General features: G+C 32.3%; 1 long non-coding RNA gene across 1 annotated transcript; it reads left to right on the forward strand.

Annotated features, from left to right (window-relative positions):
* Nucleotides 1-5951: 5951 nt before the first annotated feature.
* On the forward strand, nucleotides 5952-8106 carry LOC108376500 (uncharacterized). The gene is made up of 2 exons (XR_001849263.1): nucleotides 5952-6174; nucleotides 7913-8106. It is a non-coding gene; the product is annotated as an uncharacterized LOC108376500 (long non-coding RNA).
* The last annotated feature ends 8379 nt before the right edge of the window (nucleotides 8107-16485 follow it).

The raw sequence follows: 16485 nt of genomic DNA on the forward strand, positions 1-16485 counted from the left end.
AACACTTCTTTTAAATAGCAACCTCTTAACTTCATGCTTATATTCGTACTCGTACTTTTTCCTCTTACATACCTACTTAATCGTTACAGCTCACTTCACCCTCCACTTGACATGCGGTGCCATCGAAGATGCCACACCGCCACAGCCATTAAAGCCTTTCTCGCCAACTTATGTACGCATCACTTTACTCGTGTTTTTGCTCGTTTGCTGCACATTCACCGTAATGAACTGTGTAAACACGCTACACTTGATTTTTCTCAACATACTCGCTTACACGCATTTTCTGATTCTTTCATTCTCAATATCGTTTTTTTTTTTGCCCACAACTTACGGATATTCTGCAATTTGAGTATGTAAAATCAGATGCAAATACATATGTTTCGATGTATGTATGTATGTATGTATGCGCGTACTTGCCTCTTGGGCACGTTTTCATGTAAATGGCGCATTTTCCGCTTGTAAGTACATAGATACACCTGTGTGTATGTACATATGCATCTTTTTAGATGTACTGCGCGATTCCTTGTTTTTAGTTAGATATGCATGAATGCACACTCTTTTGAGAATTCCACTAAGCACCCGTAAACGCCGTAAACGTGTACCCTCGCTGACCTATAAATGCATCTGCTGTTGAATGAAGAATGAATGAATGGGATATACGCTTCGTTGACTTACTTCGCTTGTGTCTTTGCGCGCAAGCTCAGTGAAGCGCTTCCGCCTTGTTGCATCCATAAAAATATATCTGCATATAAATGTGTGGTGTACAATAACAACAACAAAACTCTAAGTAAAGTACAAGTCACCTACGCATACATACTTATATGTATGTACGTATTCTAACCGCATGTGCTTAGGCATATACATACATACATAGGTGCGTATGATGTGTGTTCGCCACCGCCTTCACTTGCTTGTTGGCGACAGCATTTTACTGCCGCTGGCGGGCTTTAGCATTTCCGTGCTTCTACAGCGGTTTGTCATCGAGACGACGAGTTCGTTGAGATGCTCGACTTACGGCAGCTGATTTCTGGAAATGTTTAAATCCTTCTGGTATCGGAAGTGCAATTTCTTACGCTTTGTCACCGAGGTGATGGTGTAGCGATTGTTTTGCTTGCTGAATTTACATTCAGAAATCCTCTGGCATTTGTAGGGAAATGACTTGAGACCATATTTCTTGTGAGTCACTAAGGATGAACAATGCTCATCATTTGTAGATTTTTTTTTGTTAATAATAAAACATGCATATGCTTTAAAAACGATTCTGATGAATAAATCACGAAGGGGTTTGAGGTTGATATTTTCGAAGTCCAATTGTTTTCGATATTTTTATCGATATCATTATCGACTTATTTAGTAATATCGTTTTAAAAATATTTAAGAATACAGTATTCGATATTTTGTTGTTGCTTTTGCACTAATTAGCTCATTAGTAATAAATTTATCGATATATTAATAGATAGTTATCGATAATAGAATAGTTTGTCTGTCATTGGATACCCTGATTTGATATCTGCGCCAGATTTTACGAAAATCCAGACTTTTAAAGAAGTAGTGCAAAGATCTCAAAGAAAAACCCTTTGTCCCAAGGGCAGTGTCTGTGTATCTTCATTTTTGCTCCCTTGTAGGACAGCTAACGACCTTCTTTCTTAACAATACGACTATAGATATCGGTTTAGAAGTTTTTGTTCCCGAAAGGCTTCTAAACTTCTCTCTGTACTCGGAACTGTGATAAACATGCCACAAACCAAAATGTCGCAGTCGTCTATAGTCTTCATTGGCTCCGATGATTCTAGGATACGGACCTTCGTGTATCTCGTTGGTAACATCCAACAAAATTTGGATAACAAAACCGATAAAAATATCGATAACAAAATCGATGATAAATTCGATAAAACTTTCGATAGCAAAATCGATAATAATATTGGTAGCAAAATCGATATAAATATCGATAGCAAAATCGATAAATAATCGATTAAAAAATCGATAACAAAAATCTATTAGAAAATCGTTAAAAATATCGATAACAAAATCGATAAAAATATCAATAACAAAATCGATTAAAAAAATATCCATAACAAAATCGATAAATAATCGATAACAAAATTTATAACAAAAACAGTAAGTAATGGATAATAAAATCGATAACAAAAATCGACTAGAAAATCGATTAAAATATCCATCAAAATATCGATAACAAAATCGGTAACAAAACCGATAAAAAGTATCAATTATTATATCGATAAGTCCCGAGAACTCCGAACTCTAAAATCCCAAAATAGTTCCCAGATTGAGTCCCCGTGTCTCTATCTATATCCTTTTCTCTATAATTACCTTTATTTTAATTTTTCTTCCTCTATCTTCATCTTTACTTTTAGCGGTATCCTCATCCTCATCTTTTTCTTTGTATTTATCTTTGTTTTTACCTTTGTGTTTATCATTTTCTTCATCTATCTCAAAAAACTTTTCAAGAACGCCCTATTTCAGAATTTTATTGAAAACACCCTGTCTCAGAATTCGATTCAAAAACGCCCTATTTTACTTCAAAATGTATTGAAAATGTGCTGATATAGGGCGTTTTGTAATCGGCTGCTGAGATGGGGCGTTTTTGAAACGAATTCTGAAATAGGGCGTTCTTGAAAAGCTTTTTGAGATAGGGCTTTTTCGAACTGACTGCCGAGATAGGTCTATCTTCCACTCAGCAGTCGATATTCCCCTCCACATTTGCCCTTATATATGTAAGTGTTTAGTTTACCTTGGTCTTCAGTTTTGCCTGAATCTTATCAAAATTATTCACTTCAGAATCTAAATATTTCTACAATGTATTTCAGCCATGAATTTCACATAGTATCGAAGTTCTACACACAAAATTATATGGTTCTCTTCTACATAAATGTACTTATATATGCTTGTAATCATTAAAACTTGTTGTAGATTATTAAGTTCCACTTATAAAAACGGAAAACAATTGAGAAATTCACTAATGTTTGTGTATAAATGCATACATATGTATGTATGGATACCTAGTACCATATATACATTATACTAAACCAGTATTCCCAAACTGAGAGAGAAACAGCTCATAGAATTAGATATGTATGTAGTATATTGCCTCCAAATGCGTATCTAGATACCTGCGTGTTTGAATTTTGGCAATTACTACATAAATGTTATCAAAATATCTGTATGACTTCAATGGCACACACTAGCCACTGAGAAAACATGTAAATGGAACATGCTGTGCACATTAGTTAAAACATAATTCTCAATTATGCACAGCTAAACAATGCAATTCAATTTAACTCAAAGTAGATGCAAAGTCAAAGGTTGCTTACTGTTATTCCTGGAAACTCAATTCACAGGGGACCATGGAATCTTAAGTTGAATTATACGAGCGGTCTCTATGGGGCAAATATGTATGCATAAACAACTACAGATATAATCTTTGGCGGAGAGTTGGCTGCAAGTATATTTTCATAAGTGAATGTTATCATAATTTGCAATTATAATTACATTCAACAACATAGTACTTGATCAAAGTACCAAATGCAGATTCATTAAGGCAATATTTCAATGATGATCGAAAAGAGAAGTATTGCCGCCCAGATTACTCTCATATCTCAGAATACAGCGTCGCAAACGGACTACTCAACATTTTTTGACATCATTTACAAAAGATTAAAGACAGTAATTAGGTAATCATCCCGAGCCATACCAAAAACGACGGTTAGTAGGACGAACGTTTTTGGGCTTTGGGAGCTTTCTCTCCTTCGAGGTGAAGACAACCGCAATTTTTGATAAAGAATATAGCCGCAACAGTGAATGGAGCTACGGACCTGTCAAAACATCGTACTCTGGACGGTAATGGGATGCCTTCTGACGTCGCCTGAACACCATCAGTATACGGAGGCCGCAATGTCAAGAACATAACATTCTGCGTGGCAAGCAATTTAGAGAACCTGCGCAAATAAGGCGCAAGAAAGCCATTGATAGATGGATAGATAGATAGGTTGATAGTTGGATAAAGCATTATGTAGCTCATCACAGTACTTCACCAGCCGTAGATACTCTAGAAATTTCAGAATTGATCACGGGGGTAAATTGTATAAGGTCGACACTTGGTCATAAATATCCTATGCCCCTCTCCCTTCCTCCCCTGGCATCGTCACAGCGGCGACTGCGGTCACCAGACTAGATTCCTAAATTAAACAAGTGCCCTCTTAGCGTACAGTGGCCCGTCAAAATACCTGTAATGATCCTTAGTTTCTCCCAAGGGAGGCCTATGGGTATCCTGTATCATTTTAGATTGTACCCTCCTTGTAAGCTTGGGGTTGACGAAGGCCCAACTTCCAGAAAATCAATGAAAAAATCAATATACTCACGAAACTAGGGGCCAAATATAGTAAAAATGCTACATGTTAGGTTATTTAGATAAAATACAAAAGATAATTGTTAGTTTGGATTTATGAAATAAAAGTCAGATATACCGGTTATTTTAGGAGTAATTTAATAAAACTCAAAAAATAATTATTAAAGAGTGATTTTCTTATAAAATTTGTAACTGTAACGGTCTCTGGTTATCAGTTTAACAGTGTTAGTTTAGGAAACTGTTTAAAGGGACATTTTCAATACCTATTTGTCCTAGTTGACCAAAAAATTAAATGTTTTAAATTCTACAAAATTTTCCGTTTACTTGATATTCATAGTGTTGTTCTACATAATGGGCCGTATGAATAAAAATAAGCAATTGCTTTTTCTTAAAATTTCAGTTAATTTACTCAATTTATTCAAACAAAACTGAAGTAAAAGGTATGAAATTTTAAGAAAAAGCAATTGCTTAGTTTTTACTCATACGGCCCAATGTCATAAATTTAAGTGGTTTCATTGCCATGCACCCAACGCTAGAGTAAACTTTGATGACTGTAGTCAGGGGCCCAATATTATCAGAGTGTCGGTTATAGTGGAGCCGCTTAGTTGCAGCACACTTTCCGGTGCAAGTGCGAGTTCAAAGATCACAGAAGAAGAGGTGATAAGCACGTTCGAGTGGATCACTAAGAATAAAAGTAGAAAGAAAATATCTATATATATTAATATTTTCCATGTCTTCGTCAGACAGCGTGGTCTTTTCGCACAGATTCAAAAATAAAGACTCTAATTTTCTGCAGAAGTCGAGTAAACCGTCTGGTCAGGAATCAGCCTATAAGTGCGCAGCTCTCTTTGTATGCTTGGCTTAGAGAAAGAGATGTCGAGGGCTTTGTATCTCACCACACCGGTAAATTATCTGGAGACTAAATGAACTATTCAGAATGTACGACGTGGCGATTCGGACATCTAAAACGTAAATGGTTAACAATTATCGCCATCGGCATAAAAGCAATTTAACATCAAACAAGCACTAGAAGTTCGCTCGCAGAAGCAAAGTAATCAAAATCTCGCTGGTATCATGATGCAAAGAACAGTGACTACATGAGTACCACTTAAGTACTTACTCCAAGTGGTCAACACATTATTTCGTAACTGAAAATTAAGTACCAAAGAGAACTCATGCACTCTAAGATAGCATTACAGCTTTAGTACGAACAGGTGTTAAGAAAATACTAGCCTAATTTTGCAATAAATAAAAACGGGTAACAATTATTCTTACCAAAAATTAATTAGACAAAAATTATGAATTTTGAATAAATTAAGTCCCACTTGACCATTTAAGATATTCAATAGAAATTATGAAAATCACTAAAAGGTGGCAAATTACATCGCAGCCCCCTTAATCTCACAAACAGATAGGTATACTTATTATGTAAGCATTCTTGAAAATAAGTTCATTTTCAATTTGACTAAAATGTAATCTAAATAAAAGGTTTTGTTATTACAATATATATTTTCTTTTTGTGGTAGTTCCCTCATTTCTAATTTCTTTTCTTTATTCCTTTTTTTTCTGCATTTTAACAGGCCACAAAAGCACGTTTGGCATGGTTCACTACCCAACGGTGAGCGTTCAATTGACACATATTGTGACGCCTGGCATTCGGGCTCCAGAGACAAGTTCGGTTATGCCAGCAATTTGCTGGGGAACAAATTGCTCGACCAGGAGCGCCAAACTTGCGATAGCAAATTAATTGTGCTGTGCGTGGAGGCGTTGTCGCAGGATAGAAGGCGAAAACGCGATATCAGCGACAGGTAAGCTATAAATACGCACATAAATACTATACACGGTTACATGTGCATAAGGGTGATCCAAAAATGCATGTGGGGAAGAGTAAAGTCGGAATTTTAATACGCTTGCCACCTAGAATGGTTCAATATCGAAATAAATTTACCAATTGTTTTTTTCTTAATCAAAAAAATTATTATAGGTCGCAAAAAGCGCTCAAATTGCATTTTTTTTTTTTAGGTTTTAATTTATTTCTGGGTTTTAATTTTCGAAATCTCTTGAAGAGAAATAAGGTTTGCCGATTGAAAAATATTTGTTTTAAAGTATTCTATACAGTTTCTAGGAAAATTGTTTTTTTTTCACTTATAAAATCTATTGGAAACTTTGAGCGCTTTGAGCGACCTCTTCGATATAGAACAATCCTAGGGGTGCGAGCATTCAAATTCCGACCTCACTTTTTCTGTACCACCCTTAAGTGCATACATAACTTTAAACGGGATTTAGAATTTGATGCTCCATGGGGAGTGCGAAAAACGAAATGAAATTGCGTTGTGGTATTAATGAATGCAAATCACCAAAATGACAATGGCATACAATCAACACAACGCATTGGCGCTCAGGCGAGAGCAAATGTATGGAATTATATACATTCATATATATGTATGTATGTATGTGTGTGTTTGAATGTTAAATGCATGTGTGGTTACTTCATAATGAATTGAAAATATATTTGACTGTGCAAATAGGTATACCGAATTCTATTGAATACACATTTGTCCACAAGTTCATCAGGGCATACAGCCCACGCCATGTACACTCTTACCTGTTCATTTTTCATACAAAAAAATCCTTGCGCATTTCCATTTGACCACTCATTCCCAATTATTTATCCATCGATTTTCTTCATTAGTAGCTAAATTTTTTTGTAAGAGAACAGGCTCTAACACAAATAAAAAATTTGCATAGAAATTGTTATTTTTCAATTTTTTCCCCTGCTAAATTTTGAACTTTCTAATCAAACAAAAAAATAAATAAATAAATAAAGACTAAAAAATCTGGAATGATTAACTAATTTCTCAAAAACTATCAGGCTTATCGAAAAGTGATGTATATGGGGCGTTCCATACCAAAATGGACGGGGTTCACACTTCATGTGTTTGATTTGTTTCAAATTTTTAGGGTTGACGGATAAACATAAATAATAAATAAATCGGAAATTTGAGATTGATTAATACATTTCTAAAAACATTGCAGCACAAAAACAAAAACAAATCGATTTAATAGTTTTCCAAATATCTCGAGAACGGGGCGAGAAAAAATTTTGAAAAAAATCACGCATACACACATCAAAATTATCTATGAAAATTAGTATTTTTAAAATTTTTTTCTTGAAAAATTTTTCACATACAAAGTTTTTGATAAAAAAAAATTAGTTTCTGAAAATATGCCATCTCAAAAAAAATTAAAAAGATTATGGTGGTAGCTCTGAGTATTGCGCAATATTTAAGTATAGTATTATAGTGCGCACTATACAATAATTTGAGTTATGAATTTTTTTTACACCGAAGTTGAGTAAAATTAGCACAATACTAATTTACAAATTTAAAATTTTTTTTTTTTTAGAATTTTTTTGAGAATGCAGTTTTGTAGCCAAAAAAAAAATCTAAAAGATCGTGCATTTTGTGGATATATAATTAATAGGGTGTTTCTATTTACAACTTAATACATCCTTATTTATAACCTCTTTGTAAATTGTCTTTTCAGCGAACCTGTGTTCCATACGGCGGAAGCATATGCGCGCCACCTCAAAGAGGTGTTAACTTGAAATTCCGACTATCGCGCCCTTGTGCCACGAAAGCGTGCCGGACGAGGGCATTTGTTGTGGCTACAATCAGTACATCATCAACATCAACCAGTCAAAACTAAGCAACTTCATCAGCAACAAAAACAATAAAAAATAAAAAATAAAAAACATTTTAAATGCGAATTGTAAATCGAAAGGCGATGCCAAAATTCAAACACTTTGATTATTTCCTTTTTTATGCAAATTTTTTGAAAAAGAGAGAAACTAACTACTACTTAATTACGAACGAGTATTTTTTCCACGATTTTATTCATTTTACTCCGACAAACTGTGAAAATATTTATGCAAACATACATACATACAAACATACATAGTTAATTGGAACACAACTACGTAACTAGTAAAGCAAACATACATAGGTACGTAAGTATGTAACTAAATTCCCATCTATATGTGAGATTTTTTCATTGCATGTACTATACACATACATACATACTCTCGTGCATACATAGCAAGGTACTATTTATGTATATGTAGTATAGCTATATTTAATGCATACAAGCATGTAGTTAATATATTTATTTTTGTTCTGTACTGTACTACTACATATACATATACATATACATATGTATGTATGTAAGTTAGTAATGTAAGTGTAAACGAAAATGAAATTGTAATTTTCAAATTATCGAATCATAGATTTTTAACTACATAAATACTAAATGCATTGTATGATTTTGTAAATATTTACATAGTTTCTATTATTTTGTATTTATAGAAAATTAAAAATAAAAACTAGCAAGTATTTTAAGTAAAATAGTCATAAACTAGCAGTAACAAATAACACAAACAGACAAACATCTATACAAATTTCCAATGACGCCAAGGCAAATGGTGGAAAAATCACAGCAACAAAATTTTTTGAAATTTTAGACGGCAAATTGCGATGGGAAATTTCATGAACATGCATACTTCAACTACCACATATAATTAATTATCTTAAATTGCAGTTAAAATGAATTTATGTTGTCCAACTAGTGGCCTGATGAAGCCCATACTGTATATTTAAAATACAAAATTTTAACCTTGTTTTTGGAAAATGTTATAACCTTACTAAATGCACATACATACATATACCGTGGGTAATTTAAGCTAATTATTATTATTTTTTTTTTTTTAAACGTAAAAAAATTTCGAAATTTTTTTTTAACATTAATTTAATTTATAAATCAATTTCCTCAGCTTAAAGGTCGCAAAAGTGTTCTGTATAACGAATACAAGAGCTGGCGGTGAATTCTTACCAAACTCTCGATCACTCACCTACTCGCTGGAGCATGGCAATTTTTACTCTAATCTTCCCTGCTCAGAATTCTTCTATTAAAGACCATATAAAGTACGACCATATTAGGCAGCTAACGACTGAGTACCAGCAGCAATGTTGACGGGCATCGCAGTCCTCTTGCAAACTGTAACCTACTCTTCCTTCGCGGCTGCGTCCATATTGGTCAGAATATCTGCTCCCTGTAAACTAATCCGCTATGTGTTAAGGGCAGAACACTTGTAGAGGATATGCTGCACTGTCTTCTCATTCGTTCTACATCTCCTACAGATCTTATCATTGATCCAGAGCCAGTTTGGTAGCACAGTGATATATTCTTCTAGGGAAAAGCTGAGCTCTTTTATGCTTCATTTTTAATCAGTAAAGGTTTTCCCCCTGTGAATGAGTTCTTCCAATAATACAAATTCTGTTTGCACATAAAATCAGTATCGAAATTGAGGGAAGTTCCCTAACTAATGGCATTTTAAAATTTCCAAATACCAAAGTGAAGTTGAATCAAATGTCCTCCAACCGACCATTTACAGAACCTGATTCTTTTGACATAATTAATTTTGATACAATTCGGGCTCGATTATATTTATCAATAGTCGAAAGCCAGTAACCTTTGAGGAAAACTGATGTAAATCGTTTGATTTTTAGTTCAGATCTTCCGGCACGAAAAACAATCACACACATCCACTATTTAAGGTTTTCTTGTTGTTCGGGTGCATGAACAAAAAAATGAAGACTACACGAAAATAAGTAAGGTATATGAGTTACATATGCTGCCCTGTGTTTATACTAAGCAACAATCAGCTGTTCATCAAAAAATGATTGATTGGTTTATTAGTTGGTTTTAAATTATATTAGGTCCCTAGTGAGTAATCTTCCGCCTTTTTGAAAGCTCTGAATTGAAAGATTATTAGTTAGGGCTCTTCTATAGTAAGGTCACGATATGCAAGCGTGAATGGCTTCAGTGCTGCCAAATCTGACTTACTGCACCCGATAGTTACCAATTGAGAATTAATTTCCACATACGCGTACTAGGGTGGTCCTTATATTATGAAAATCTAAATTTTTGTATAGGTCGGCGTTTTATTTTGTTCTACGTAAGAAATAAAGATATCAACGAAAATTCTGAAATTATAAACACATTTTTAGTAGTTTGAAAAAAATAAAAATGTTTAAACGCAAACATTCGAGAAAATTCCTGCTTTAAATCTAATAAACTTTGCATATTATTGAAGCATATTAATATAAATTGAAATTGGGTTGTAACTGGTCAAAGTCAAAATTATGTCGATTTTTTGCGATTTAAAAAAAATTATAATCTTTTTAAGACCCCTGAAAATTTGCTTAACAGTTTGAAGTGTTCGTGAATGCCTATACTTTGTACGTAGAACAAAATAAAAGCGGGAACTATGATGTTTATTTTTTTTGCCATCCTAATGTGCACCCTGTGTAACACTTTTTGATTGTAGCGTCTGTTAGTTCAAAACAGCTTATTGAGTTCGCTATAAAGTTGCTAAATTATGCGAAATCTCTCATTTTTATCCACTTGTTATTAAGAAGTCTATTTTTGTAAAGAAGTCTAAAATTTTCATTTTGCTGCCAATTTCAATAATAACGCTCCAGTAAAATGACGCCCTCGTATATTTGTTACTAAAAGAAATGAGTATTTTTTTTTTATTCACCTTCGAAAGCTAAAATTATTCAAAATTTTTATTAGAATTTTTAAGATTTACAAGTCCGATTTTATGTGCTATAAAAATATGTAATATCCGATTGCCTTATTGTCATAAAATACTCATAATTTTATTATATTTTAATTATAATTTTAAAGTTTTAATAATTTAAGAACTAAGGCATCCATTTTAAATGCTTTAGGTAGATCCATATTGCCAGCATCCATAAAAAAGGTACCAACAAATTAATGTTCTCATTTTTGTATGTTGCCTGCGAAGAAAACATTAATTTAAAGTGCTTTTTTAGTACTTTCCAACAAAAAAAAAAAAAATCTTGCAAATTTTCTTTTTTTGGACAAATATCGCACTGAATTTGGTAATAAAAAAATATTTGAGAGAGCTAAAATTGAATTTTCAGAACCAATACATCGATATTGTTTCCAAAACAGTTCGCTTAAGCCTGAACCCCAAATTCTTGCAATTTGAGTATATTAGAATAATTAAAAAGAAAATTAATTTGAATAAGAAAATTATATCGTCACTTATTTTTTGCCGAATGCATAGCATGAAATTGCGAAAAAGTACGTCTTGGCAAAATATTTTCTAAAACATACGAAAGCCATTAAAATAACCACCTGAGAAAGCATAGCAAAACTATTAGCCATACAAATATACTACACACAGACAAATGAACATACCATACATATGTGCATGCATATCTAGATTTCAACATACATACATACATACATATCCACACACAAACGATCAATATATGTAGATACAGCACATCATATCAAAATTTGAAAATATGTAAATCGAATTAAGCCAATTTTCGACAACCCTTCATTTTCATTTTCCCATAAATATCTGTGTAGTTAAAATAAATTAAAAAAAAAACATCTTGTGTAGCAAATAATGAAATAAATATTAAATCAGCAACAAAAACTAGACTCCAGTGAGTTAAAATATGTAAAAGAAATTTTTTATACGTGAATTTTTTAAAATAAGTTTTTGTAGATTTAATATAAACTAATAGTTATTATGAAAAAGTAGAACTATGTAGCATAAATAATAACAGATTTATAAATAATAGATACTTATATACCTACATACCAACATATGTAAGGAAATTTGTAATTGTAATTATAAATTTAAAAAAAAAAATGCAGTGTCTGTTATTGATAAAAAAAAAATTATTATTAAAATACTCGTAAATATTTAAAAAAATTCCAAAGTCGATTAAGGTGTGACTTTGAGCGAAGGCAATGCTTATCATAGTTAGTAAACATTTGCATTTAATTATGGCATTTTCGTTTTTGTAACTAAATAAGCGAATAAACAAGAAAACCACAGAAACAAAATTTAAAATAATTATAAAAGAAAGCTGAAAAAAACAAACAAAAAAAACACAATAACTAATATAATTCAACAAAAAATTTGAACCAAACTATTTTAAGCGTAAAAAAAAGTTAATTTTACGAATATAAGTGAATAAATTTGCAAACGAAAAAAAAAGTATTTTGAAAAAAAAAAAACAGTAATTGCAAAACAATTAAAAAGTTCACATTTAAACGAACGAAAAGGATAATAACAACAACAACCAAACACTGCATTAACGTTGAATTGTAAATGAATCCATCACCGACACTGACCCACACACTCATACATACACATACATACATACATACATATAAACACACAACATACACATGACCACGAACTCATATCGAAGTGAATGTCGTTAAAACAAATTCTAGTCCTAAGCCAGAAATGCAGCGATATTAAAGTTAAATAAAAGAGAAAATGTATGCAAACAGCAGAAAAACTTTAATCAAATCTTTTATTTAAACAACAACATTTTTTTTCCGGCAATAAAAAGGGGAAGTAACCTTAAGGGTGCATGCGCTCATTTAACTATAATGAAAATTTAATTTTTTTTAAATATGAAGAATAGCTCTTAGCAGATTTACCTGATGAAAACTCACAAGTAACTGATGAACTTACATATATACATTGTGGTGGTCCAAAAATACATGCGTTTAAAAAATTTATAAAAATATTTTGCTCACAACCCCTAGGATTTTTTTAAATGGAAAAAAGAATACCCGTATTTTTTTATTAAAAAACTGCCTAAAAGCCCATGTTGTTTTCTTTACCTGAGGAAAAAAAATATTTTTCGATCGGAAAACCCTGTTTCTCTTTAGGAGACTATTTTTTATAGATCCCCAAAAACCCCAAAATATGCAACGGGGGACCCAACAAAAAAAATCGTTAAGGCCCGTATGCAACTCTAAAGAAAACGGTCAAGAAAAAATTGCCATTATTTCGTGTGTGTGTCCAAGGAATTTCGACATCTGAGCCTGTTGCCTCGCTCTTTCCTCAAGAAACACTACTGTCATATTCGTCGCTAGCGCGCAATAATAAAAAAACTAGTGAACCCGCACGGCGTATATCTTTCGTATAAGTAAAACAAATTCGACTTTTCAAACAGGTGGCAACCCATTTAAAAGTATTTTCAAACTAAAATTTTTCGCCTGGCATTGTTTTATATATTTCAATTAACTGATTAATTAAGTTGAATTTAATTTTTTAAGCACATGGCAGCTCTCCTAAATACAGTTTAACTTATTAAATAATTTTAGCTTAATTTTTTCAACAAAAAAAAACTAAATGTTGAGCTTAAAGATTTCTTAACACTCGTTCTTTTGATAAACATATTTTAAAATTTCATGTAACCTATGTATAATTAAACGAAATACCACTTTCAAAACAGGCGGCAACCCTCTTAAAAATTATTTTCGAACTAAAATCTCCTTAAATATTTTTCGTCTGACATTGTTACAAATATTTCATGTAACTGATGAGTAGACATCGGAATTCTATGAAATTGCATATTTTTGTTTAGCATCCAAGAGATCCTGGACCAAGACAGAAGTTCGTTGCATTTATAATGAAGAAGATTTATGCCCATGCATATTTGCATACTTGCATATTTTTTTCATATTTGCATATATTTTGCATATTCGCATATTTTTTCAAATTTGCATATATTTTGCCTATTCTTGCATATTTTTCATTAGAGCAATTTTAATAATGATTGAAATTTCACCCGTTTCCTGTTGACCTATTAATCTGAAATTTCGTACTAACATTTAGTTCTGATTACAATACAATCACGCTCATTCAGTATCACGGAAAGTGTGAAAAACTACATTGTGAATCCAAGATATGGACATCGAATGAAGGGGCTTGGCTAGTAGAACGCAGTACACCATGAAAAGTTCCAAATCCAAGATGGCCGCCACCCCAAAATGGCGGTTTACATATTTATTTCTATCTCTCCAACATGGATATCAAATGAAAGAGCTATACAAGTAGAACACGGTGCGTTTTAGAAAAAAATTCCTTATCCAAAATGGCGGCATAAACAAAGTGGTGGATCACAAAAATTTCAGGCCTAGATTTATTAAAACTGAAAACTAGGCATCTATCAAAAAAAAAGTACTTTGACGACATACAATCGCGATTTAACCGTGAACCTCCACGCAAGTCAAGATTTCGTAATGTGTTGGGAACTGTGGGGCATTAGGGAGGCTAAAAATTACATAAATCTAGTTTCCCACTCAAGCGAACTAAAGTTAATGATAAATTTTAAGTAACTAAATAAGGATCTGAAAACTTCAAAATAAAATAAGAAGAACGTTTAATTTAACAAGGTTTTTGAGCTTTGTAGCACGATTTGTTCTTAGGAAAAATGGGAATAATCAACAAGAACTCCAAGCGGTAGAAGTTACAGTCATAATACTTCTTTCTCTAGACTTCAGCAGTAATAGAAACCGCATCTACGATGTTCAAATCCATCAGCGCTAACAACTGACCAATAACTTCCCGAAAGCTCTTATTGCTTATCCATTTCCTTATACAACCTGCTTCTTTAAAAAGTTTCCACCTAAATCCGGTGGCGAAAAATGCACAGAACGCAGTTCAAGGGCCTAAAATTTTGCGATCTCTTCCCAGAAGTTATTTTTGTGAAATATCAGAGAGGATCTAAAAATTAAATACAAACGAAATGCGGCTGAAGTGGTCAATAGAAATTATTTTGGACTGTTAAAGATCCCTTGAAAACATCCCTGGCGACTATCGCAAAACTATAAGAGTGAAACTTTCCGCAGTTCACTCTATTTCCATATGAATTCTTCAACAATTTTGGAACAAATTTATTTTTTCTCCAAACGCAGTGTACTACAATGCGAAACAAAATTTTGGAGTTACTGAACCACCCTCGTATTATAAGCTTTTTGGTTTGTTGGAACACAAATATTTGTGTTAAATGTAATTCGTTGAGTATATTATGTAGTAATTTCTGCGTGTTACATTAGGTATAATTTATTTCAATAAAACTTAAAAGACATACTAAATTTTACCCAAAAAATAGGGGATTTTCACATTTTTTTTTCCTTTTTTAAACCTATTCAAAATGTTTTCAAACTAAACCCTCCTAAACCCCATCTTCCTTGGCCCAGAATGTAATATAAATGCCTTAATTTAAGTTACATTTGAATTTAAAAAAAAAGGCCACGCGTATACATTTAGTTATAAATGAGACCTTTTTATAGCCATTGCGATTGGTAGTCATCTTTGTAATAATTCAGTTAACTTACTGAATAATTTTTATTTTTATATTTTTGTATTTCATATAACTTATGCATAATTTAATAAAATTCTAAACAATAAAATTAATAAAATTAAACAAATGCCAACTCCCTTTAAAATATTTTCTAATTACAACCTTCTTAAACCTCTTTCGTCTGACACCCATATCTATTGTGTGATACACATTTCAGCCCTACTTATTTCCCAAAATTCAAATTGAATTTGATTTTTTAAACAGGTGGCAACCCTTCTGCAAGTAGTTGGCCAGTAAAGCCTTTTCAAAACCATTTCGATTGATACTCATATTATAATAATTTATTTCCCTTAATTTAATTTAATTGTTTAATAGGTGGCAACCCTTTACATTTTCTAACCTAGATATTTATGAACCTTCTCCTCGCCGAGACAACCGCGGAACCATAGAGTTTATTGGTGACAAACTTTAAGCTACTTTGAATACACATTCATATATAGAATAGATGTAGTCCACAACATACTAAAAATTAATAGATTTACTAAGTAAACAACAGGGTTAAAGCTTGTTTTTATTTAATTCAAAAGCCTGTTAACATAAGTATTGATTGCATATTATTTTCGTATCTTTTGCATATATTTTGCATATTTTTTTCATATTTTCTGCATATACAAATTTCATAGAATTCCGATGTCTACTGATGAGTTAAGTGGAAATTTATTTTTTAAACACGTGGCAATCCTCCTAAATATAACGGGTGATTTTTTAAGAGCTTGATAACTTTTTTTTTAAAAAAAACGCATAAANCTGATGAGTTAAGTGGAAATTTATTTTTTAAACACGTGGCAATCCTCCTAAATATAACGGGTGATTTTTTAAGAGCTTGATAACTTTTTTTTTAAA

This window comes from Rhagoletis zephyria, unplaced genomic scaffold, assembly GCF_001687245.7.
Source record: "Rhagoletis zephyria isolate East Lansing unplaced genomic scaffold, Rhagoletis_zephyria_1.1 Rzeph_scaffold_10550, whole genome shotgun sequence".
NCBI classification, from domain to species: domain Eukaryota; kingdom Metazoa; phylum Arthropoda; class Insecta; order Diptera; family Tephritidae; genus Rhagoletis; species Rhagoletis zephyria.